We start from the raw sequence: 8,768 nt of genomic DNA, 5'->3' as shown, positions 1-8,768 counted from the left end.
CCAAACCATGCAGGAGTAACCACATGGGCTGTGTTCACGTTGACAAGTCTTTTTCTAGAGGTTTTGGTAAACCCAGAGCTTAGCTACATTGGGACTGCCTTCAGGAGAACTTGCTAAATATACCCCCACTTCCTTTGCAGAACTGTACCTCAATCCGCAGGAGTAGTAATCACAGCATTTCTACCCCTGGGACAGCAGGCGGGCCCTCACACAGGCTAGCCAATCAGATTCTCTTTTTTGGGACTCTGTGATTAGCTCAACCTCAGCCAATTATAATCCTTGGGAGTTTTTTTTTTATAAGAAACAGGAGGAGAAGGGGTACACTCTTGAGTCATGGAACTAAAAGCCAATCAGAGGCTGCCCAGGAAGAAGACTGATTACAGAAGGGAGCACAGGAGAGCAGAACTAAGTGATGGTGACCGAGTGATTTCTGACAACGCTGTAAAAGCCCCTGAATCCAGGCATGCCTGGCCGTCGTTAAGTCTCCCTTTAGCTTAAGCTGGCTGGAATCAGTGCAGGCATGTCACCTCTAATAACCAAAAGAGATCTGACTAGTCTAGTGAGTCGAGGATGAGGCACCAGTGGACCTCAGGATGTTTATTTTCTCCCCTGGCTTTCTGATGGGAACTTAGAATTACACCTATCTTAAATCCTGGTTTCAGAGCTACGTGTGATTCTGCTCACCCCTGTTTTGGTGAAAAGTTTGCTATAGGAACAGGAAGTCAGGACACCAAGCCAGAGTCTCACATCAATGATTGTGATGACCATATCCTAGATCAAGCCAGTCCCTTAAAAGTATTCTTGCTGATTTCAGAGTATATCTTTGGATTAGTGTGAAATGTGGGTGTGTGCTCAATGACCTGAGCATTTCTCCACCCTAAATACAGTTATTAAACTAGTCTGTGAAGGCTCATTTTGGGTCCAGCTGGACACTTAAGTACCATCTCAAAAATAAGGTGCCATGCATTGTTCTGAGCACTTTACATGTACAGCCTCATTAAATCTTCCCCCAAATCCTGTATGGTAGGATAAGAGACCCTCAGAATGGCTCAGAAACTTGCTCAAGGTCACATAGTTAATTAACTGTGGAGACTGAATGAAATTCCAGGTCTAGGCATTTTATCCCTTCCCAAACCCTGGCCACTATGCTGAGAAAGTAAAGCAGAGAGGTAGCCACAGGGAATATCAATCTAACATGCAAGATTCAGGAGGGGCTCATAAGAACAGTCACCAGTAAGCAAAGAACATTGAACTTGGAGTTAGACTGTTCTGGGCCTGACATCCTGGTTCTGCCACTTTCTCTCTCTGTGATCTTGGACACGTCTCTTTGTCCCTCAAGGTCTGTTTTCTCTGCTGTAAAGCAAGGCTAATAATACTATAGTAGAGAGCCTCCAATACAGCTGCCAAGCAATTCCCCTATCCCCGTTCATGAATGTCCTTCCTTGCATCAAGAGGAGGAGTCTGTTTTCCTCTCCTCAAATCTGGGTTGGCTTTTAGACTTGTTTGGGCCAATAGAATGGAGAGGAAGTGATATTCTCAGACGTCCAAGTCCAGGCCTTAAGCTTCTACTTCTCTCTTGGAGCCCAGACCCCATGGTTTAAGGAAGCCCAGGCTAGACTAATGAATGATTATATGTCCTGAGGGATGAGTGGCCGTCTTGAATGTTCAAGCCCTGACCAAGCTCCCAACTAAATGCAGCCTCGTGAACACTCTAAGCAAGACCAACAGAAGAACCAGCCCAGCTGAACTCCAGCCAAGTCACAGAATTGGAAGAAATAGTAAATATTGTCATTTTCAGCCATTACCTGTTGAAATGATTTATTATGCTGCATAGATAACTGGTATACTTACCTCACTGGGTTGTTGAGAGGATTAAACAGGCTAATATGTTTAAAAGCAAGAACACCTAGAACAGAGTTCGACATTCAAGTATTCAGCACGTGTTTATTGGGTAAGTGGTTTGTGCCCAATGCTGCTCGAGGCAATAGGGATACTGAGGAGAGCAAGACAAATTCCCTGCCCTCTTGGAACTTACATTGTAAGAGGAGGAACAATAAATAATCAAAAACAAATAATAGAACATCCAGTACTGATCACTACTGAGATGTGCCACGTACCAACTCTGTTATTCGTGTGTGTTGCTAACCATACTTGATTCATGTGTCCTTGGTTCATGCCTTTAGAAATCTGGTGACAATGAAGCAGGGTAGGAAGGTGGGAATGGAGAAATGTTAGACCTGTTATAGACAGTATGGCCAGGACAGCCCCCTTAGGGCTACCTGAGTGACACAAGGAAGGCCACCACACCTTTCCCTGAATGCACATAATTCCTATAGCTTGCACACATCTGCAGAGTGTATTTCAATTATTTGTTTATATCTCGTCTACCCGCATTGGCTAAGAATGCTCTTGGGCAGACAGAGGCATTTCTCATTCAGATCCTCTGAGGTTTGGGCAGTGATTAACATCCAGTGGGTGCTCAGAAAACATTTATTGGTTGACTGTATGCATGCATGTTCCAGGGTGAAGCTAACTAGGCCACCCACTACTGAAGACTGTGGTTCAAGTCACTGAGTGAAAAAGACTGAAAATGTAGCTTCTACCCTCTGTGGGAGACACAGCAGAACACAGTCCAGCTTCCCGCTGTACAAAAAGGTCTGACAGTGGCCCACCTGCCATGTGACCTCCATGTGCAGCCTGAGGAAGCCCCGCCTCACTTGGGGCCAGTTGCTGGGAACAGCCATCCTTCTGTCTTACACACCTAGGTGGAAACTTTTATTGACTGTCGGCAGAAGGGAAACACGTACCTACGCTTCCCTTAAGCCAACCCCCCACAAAGCCCACTGAGGTCCAGGGTGCAAGATCTCCTAGGACAGGAGGAAACCAAGAGGACCTGGGTCTGTCTCCTTCACCCAGCAGCTGGACTGCAAGTTCCAGATAGCACTTGACAAGAAGGAAGCCTGACGGGGCAGAGGTTTCTGCCCAGCAAGACAGACTCTTTCCTTTCCTCTCCTTCCCCGACCCCACCGCATCTGCCCCACTGGAAACAACATCTCAGTTTGCCTCATGAAGAACACCATGTCTGATTTCAAAGAAAACAACCTTGGCTGCACACAGCCATGAGCCAATGGAGCGCGCTCCCCCCAACCCCGCCCTTCCCACCAAACCTTTATTCACCAGACCAGATAGCAATAGGGTGACTTTGTCCTCCTGAGTGGCACCACATTCCACAAAGGGGCCGTTGCTATTTGCCACTGTGGGAGAGAAAGCCCGTCGCGGCCGTCCCCCTCCGAAGCCCTGTCTCTTTCCCTGCAGTCCTCCAGCTGCTCCTGGTTCAAGCCGCTGCCTGCCCTGGCTAATAATGCCTTGTCACGCAGTGACAGAATTATGGTCTCACACTGGTTTCACATGTCACAAATAATTGCACTCATTGCGCATCATATTGAAGTTGTCAGGATTCTCTTACGCCTATAATTTGTGTGAGTTGATCATACTTTGGTAAATCAGCAGGTCACGACCTGTGCCCTTTAGCCCCAGTGGCTGGCTGAGAATGACCTACAAATCTTGTGACAGGGACAACAGAGAGGGTATGAACTGTTCAATTGCTCGTGTCTGTCAACTGCCAGGGAGAAAGCCCGTGGCTCCTTCCTCTTGCCGAGGCTTTGAACGAGCTAGCGCAGCGCCCCATGCCATTCCGTCTTAATTCCTGCACATCTGGTATTTTTCCCCCTTGATTTTTTTACGTACTTTTGGATATTTCTAATTTTTTTTTCTTTACCACAAGACATTTTGGTGCCAAACCCAAGTGTCTTTCTTCCATGTGTTTTAAATAAAAACCTCCAGCGTCTGTGATAAAGTGACTAGACCTCACTCTCTGCGTCCCGCCTGACCCAATAGTGCACAGCGCGATGGTTAAATCCTGCTGGCAGCTTTATGAGCTCCTTTGCTAACACTTTATTGGGTAACATGTTCACCAACAGTGTTCCCGAGCCTTTGTTTTCATTAAGGTACAACATGTACCATCAAGTTGCATTTGATTCACTGCTTCGTATTTCATACACAATATCACTGACCAAGGCCTTCAGTGTCTAACGCTGGAAAGGAGGTAATGAAGTTTGAGCTGCTTTTATTACCCTGTTTCTTCAATAACTGGCTTCGAAAGGAGTCAGTGGAAAAGAAGTGAGAAGACCACGTTCTGACCAGAAGGATGCTCTGCAGATACGCTGGAGTGAAGTCAAGAATCAAATGGCTTTACGTAGGTCCGTCTCCAGGGAAGCTGGTGCAAGTCAGGTTCACAGAGACTGGCTAGCCTCCTCCAGGGTTTAAGAGAAGAAGACAGTGTCAGTATGTACACGGATGTCCACTATGTGGCTTCCCACTACTTGGCAAGCTACCCCACTTCCACAGAGAAGCACCAATGGGTTTGCAATTCGGAAGGCAGATGGCAACATCTGACTGCCCATCCTGAGATGCCAGCAGGTGAGGATGCCACTTGTTGGAGCAATAGCAGGTGCAAGGGCAGTGGATGAAATGGAAACCAAACGAGCCCCCCACTTCCCACCCTACAAGGTATGTGCATTGAATTTCTGAAGTCATCAACTGAAGGCACACGAGCTAAGGATGCTTACAGCACAAACAAACTGCGCTTAGTTGCTACGAAGGACACAAAGCCAAGTTGTTCAACTGCTTTGGTTCCTTTCCTCCTCACTTCTTCTGGTTCATAGGCACAGACGCATGATGATTCTCAGCAATGGAAAGGCATATCATTTTCGATGTGATTTACAAACAGCTAATCACCAGGTTAGGGAAGGGAGTGGGGTGGGAAAGGGGGTGGGGGGGGAATGTAATGTCTGAGGAACATTTGTAAACCTCCAAAGGCCCCACCTGCAAGGCAAGTTCAGGGCTGACATGGATGATTACGGGCTCTAGGTTTACCTTTCAACTCTGTTTGCTGAAAGACTTTGCTGGAAAAGGCAGACAGATGGGACTCAAACCACAGCACCACCACTACCTAGCTTGGTGACCTTGGCAAGTTACCTTGACTCTCTGGGTCTCACTTTCCCCACCTGAAACATCCCTAGCACATAGGAAGTACTGAGTATATCTTAATTTTTTCCTTAGTCTAGGCTCCTGTTTGTGAGCAAAGTAGCCTGATAGCTAACTTAAGCAGAAAGGCATTTATAAGGAAGCTGTTGGGTAGTTTATAGAACCTACAGGAAGGCTGGAGAGCTACAATGGAAAATGAGCCAGAACAAAGGGATGGCAGAGAGCAAGGAACACAGTTGAAGTCAGACCTTGGGCATGGTCTGGATGTGATGCTACCCTTGGCACCACCACCAGCAGCCATTTGGTGCCACCACTAGACTTCTCTACGAGCCTCTGCTTCTCTCTTTGCCGAGTCAAAGACCCAGGAAGCACCTGACTGGCCAACTCCAGCTCCCATGGTCACAGCTGACCTGCTGGAGGATGGGAAGAGAGAACATTCTGTAGAGACCTTGAAAGATGCTCAGCACGGACAGTGAAATTCTTAGCCAAGTATTCTACTCATTCACATTCTTTGCATGGGGCTGGAGGCGGGAGGAGTTCAGGCTACAGGTTTCACTCACAACCACTTGAATACAGTACATTCTTTTGCTATTCAACAAAGTGGAGGGAAGAACCCACATCCAAGCAGCCTGATTGGCTTGTCCAAAGTCACACGGTGTTATGTTCAAGTGTATATACGTGTATGTACTGTTTGGAATGAAAACACACACATCAGTTTCTGTTCAGTTGTGTTCATAACTAGCACATGGAGTGACTATGGGAAAATTCAGGGTAAAGAGTAAAGCTATGGCTTCCCATAGGAGCAGTGAACACTGGCTACCAAGGGCAAAGTCATTCTTGGCATCCACAGGTGTCACTGGTGAGACAGAGCTTTAAAGAAGTACTTTGGCTGGTGAAGCAAGATGGAGACTCAGTCAAATCTGTGGATAAAGAGAAAATGAAAAATGTGTCTGGAAAATTCAGTCACACACACTATTATTGAGCAGTTATGTTCTAGGCACTAGGCTAAGGGCTTTGGTGGCATTATTTTACTTAACATTTAAAATAAATCAATGAGCTCTGTGTCGAGCTGCAGATGCAGGTCTGTGTTCCGCAGAATGGGGTTTGTTAAGGTTGTCAAGAATAAGGCCTACTTTAAGAGATACCAAGTGAAATTTAGAAGACAAGAGGGTAAAACTGATTACTATGCTAGGAAACGCCTGGTGATCCAGGATAAAAATAAGTATAGCATGCCCAAATACAGGATGCTAGTTTGTGGGACTAACAGAGATATCATTTGTCCAATTGCTTATGCCCGTATAGAAGAGGATATGGTAGTCTGCGCAGCTTATGCACACGAACTACCAAAATATGGTGTGAAAGTTGGCCTGACAAATTATTGTACTGGCATGTTGCTGGCCCGCAGGCTTCTCAGCAGGTTCGGCATGGACAAGATCAATCAAGGCCAGGTTGAGGTTACTGGAGATGAATACAATGAGGTTACTGGAGATGAATACAATGTGCAAAGCACAGTGCTGTCACCTGCTACATGGATGCAGGCCTTGCCAGAACTACCATCTGCAATAAAGCTTTTGGGGCCCTGAAGGATGGAGGTTTGTCTCACAGTACCAAACAATTCCCTGGGTATGATTCTGGGAGCAAGGAATTGAATGCAGAAATACATTGGAAACACCTCATGGGTCAGAACGTTGCAGATTGTATGTGTTACTTAACAGAAGAAGATGAAGATGCTCATAAGAAACAATTCTCACAATCCATAAAGAACAACGTGAGTCCAGACATGATGGAGGAGAGGTATAAGAAAATTCATGCTGCTGTACAAGAGAATCCAGTCTATGAGAAGAAGCCCAAGGAAGAAGATAAGAAGAGATGGAACTGTCCCCAAATGTCCCTTGCCCAGAAGAAAGATCAGGTAACTCAAAAGAAGGCAAGCTTCCTCAGAGCTCAGGAGAGGGCTGCTGAGAACCAAACCAAATAATTTTCTATGAGAGTTTTTCAAATAAAGACAGTAAACTTATTGACTAAGCAATTAAAAAAAAACAAATAAAACAAAATAAAATGAATTGATGAGCTGTTTTTTATTATTCCCATGTTACAAATGAGAAAATTAAGGCTCCAGAGGCTGAGGGTATGTGGAATAACCTGGACACAGCACAAAAGCTGAGCCTTGGAGCTTTGCTTTCAAAGCAGGATGTACCCACAGATGTCTCTGGGTGGCGGCAGCATATAATAAAGGACACTAGAATCCCAGGGCACAATATCATGGATACTTAAGAAATGCCTGGTGATCTCATAATCTCAAAACCGGTATTGTTTGGGCTGAGGGATCAAGAGACAAAGAGCTGAGGAATATTTTATGATCTGGAAACTTTCAGTTCCTTTAATATGAAAATGCTCGACATAAAGTATTAAAGATGTAAGGATTCAGAGGTTGCAGGAGGCCAAAGAAGATTAAGAGATTCTTTCTCCCAAATGAAGCGCATAGTGTATCCATTATGGGGCATGAGGATTTCCCTTCCCCTCCCCCACCCTCTCCACTTAATAGGGAAAACGCTGAAAACTTTGAAGAAATGCGTTCTTTGTTCTTTAAGTTCCATGATTAATTAAGTAAAAGCCATGTTTCAAAACGTTTCGTCATTTATTTGTAATTCTCCCCAGAGCGTGTACAGTAACTTGGCTCAGAACACATAGATTACATTGCAAATGCTACTCATATGCTGAAACTTTTTATGTTTCCTTCTCTTCCCTTCTCTGCTTTCCCCTATGACACTTGAGTCGAAGCACAAAGCTGGATTTCAATCAGAGAGCACACACTGCTTTGTATGGATTTCCCTGGGCTGTTGGGAACCCCATAAGGGGGACTGCAACTGGAAACAGCCGGCAGACAGCCTCGTCCCACGCATGAATGGAACCTCCAGGGTTGCTCTAACCCAGTATCTCTGTGCCAGTCAAGCAAAGATGTGCATTTGCTTCAAGTCCTTCATCTCTTTACCTCCATCCACATCCCCCTCCTCAGGGGCAGCCCCCAAGTGTAAGCTGTGAGCAATGTAGTAGACTGGCAAACATGTGGAATCCAACTGTGGGGTCTGACTCAATTTTACAGAAATTGCTTATCTATAAAAAAGGGATAACAGCAGCCTCTAAGGTCCATTGGGTCAATTGTGGAATTAAATATGATCTAGCACAGTGCTTCATTTGGAATGTGCTTTCTATGAATATTCACTATTATTTTCATTATTTTCAGTTTGGCCCAACTCTTAACCCCAAACACACACTCACGTACACACACACTCCTGGGTTGGGTGACTTAGGACCGTGCTGGGAGCAGCGAGTTTGAATCTGTGCAGAGAAATGGGATCGATCTGACAAGTTCCAAGGTGTAAGCAATCTGCGTCACAAGTGCACACACAAGGCCTTGAGGTACAAGATTCCCAAAGGACGTTTCCTGGCTCCAGGGCAGAGACTGTCCCCTCTTGCCTTCGATCGCACTCCCTGACTCACTACTGAGGCAGCCCCTCACTTTGGGAAATCTTTGCTTCCCTTCACTTTTGCCAAAAAGAATACTTGTCCTCCCAAGCTCAGATCAGATGCTGCCACCTCTTGCAGTCCTTGGTTTGCCATCAGAGCCCACTGGACACTTTTGTCACTCTTTAGGATGGACTGTATGTGGTCAAGGCTGAGGCCCAGTCTCAGTAAGCTTCATCTGCCTGGGGCACGGAAGT

General features: G+C 45.8%; 1 pseudogene; it reads left to right on the top strand.

The window, feature by feature from the left end:
• The first annotated feature begins 6,131 nt into the window (after positions 1-6,131).
• LOC103589132 lies at positions 6,132-7,024 on the top strand (annotated as a pseudogene).
• The last annotated feature ends 1,744 nt before the right edge of the window (positions 7,025-8,768 follow it).

Source organism: Galeopterus variegatus, unplaced genomic scaffold (assembly GCF_000696425.1).
Source record: "Galeopterus variegatus unplaced genomic scaffold, G_variegatus-3.0.2 Scaffold654, whole genome shotgun sequence".
Classification (NCBI taxonomy): Eukaryota; Metazoa; Chordata; class Mammalia; order Dermoptera; family Cynocephalidae; genus Galeopterus; species Galeopterus variegatus.
This window is presented reverse-complemented; position numbering and strand designations above follow the sequence as displayed.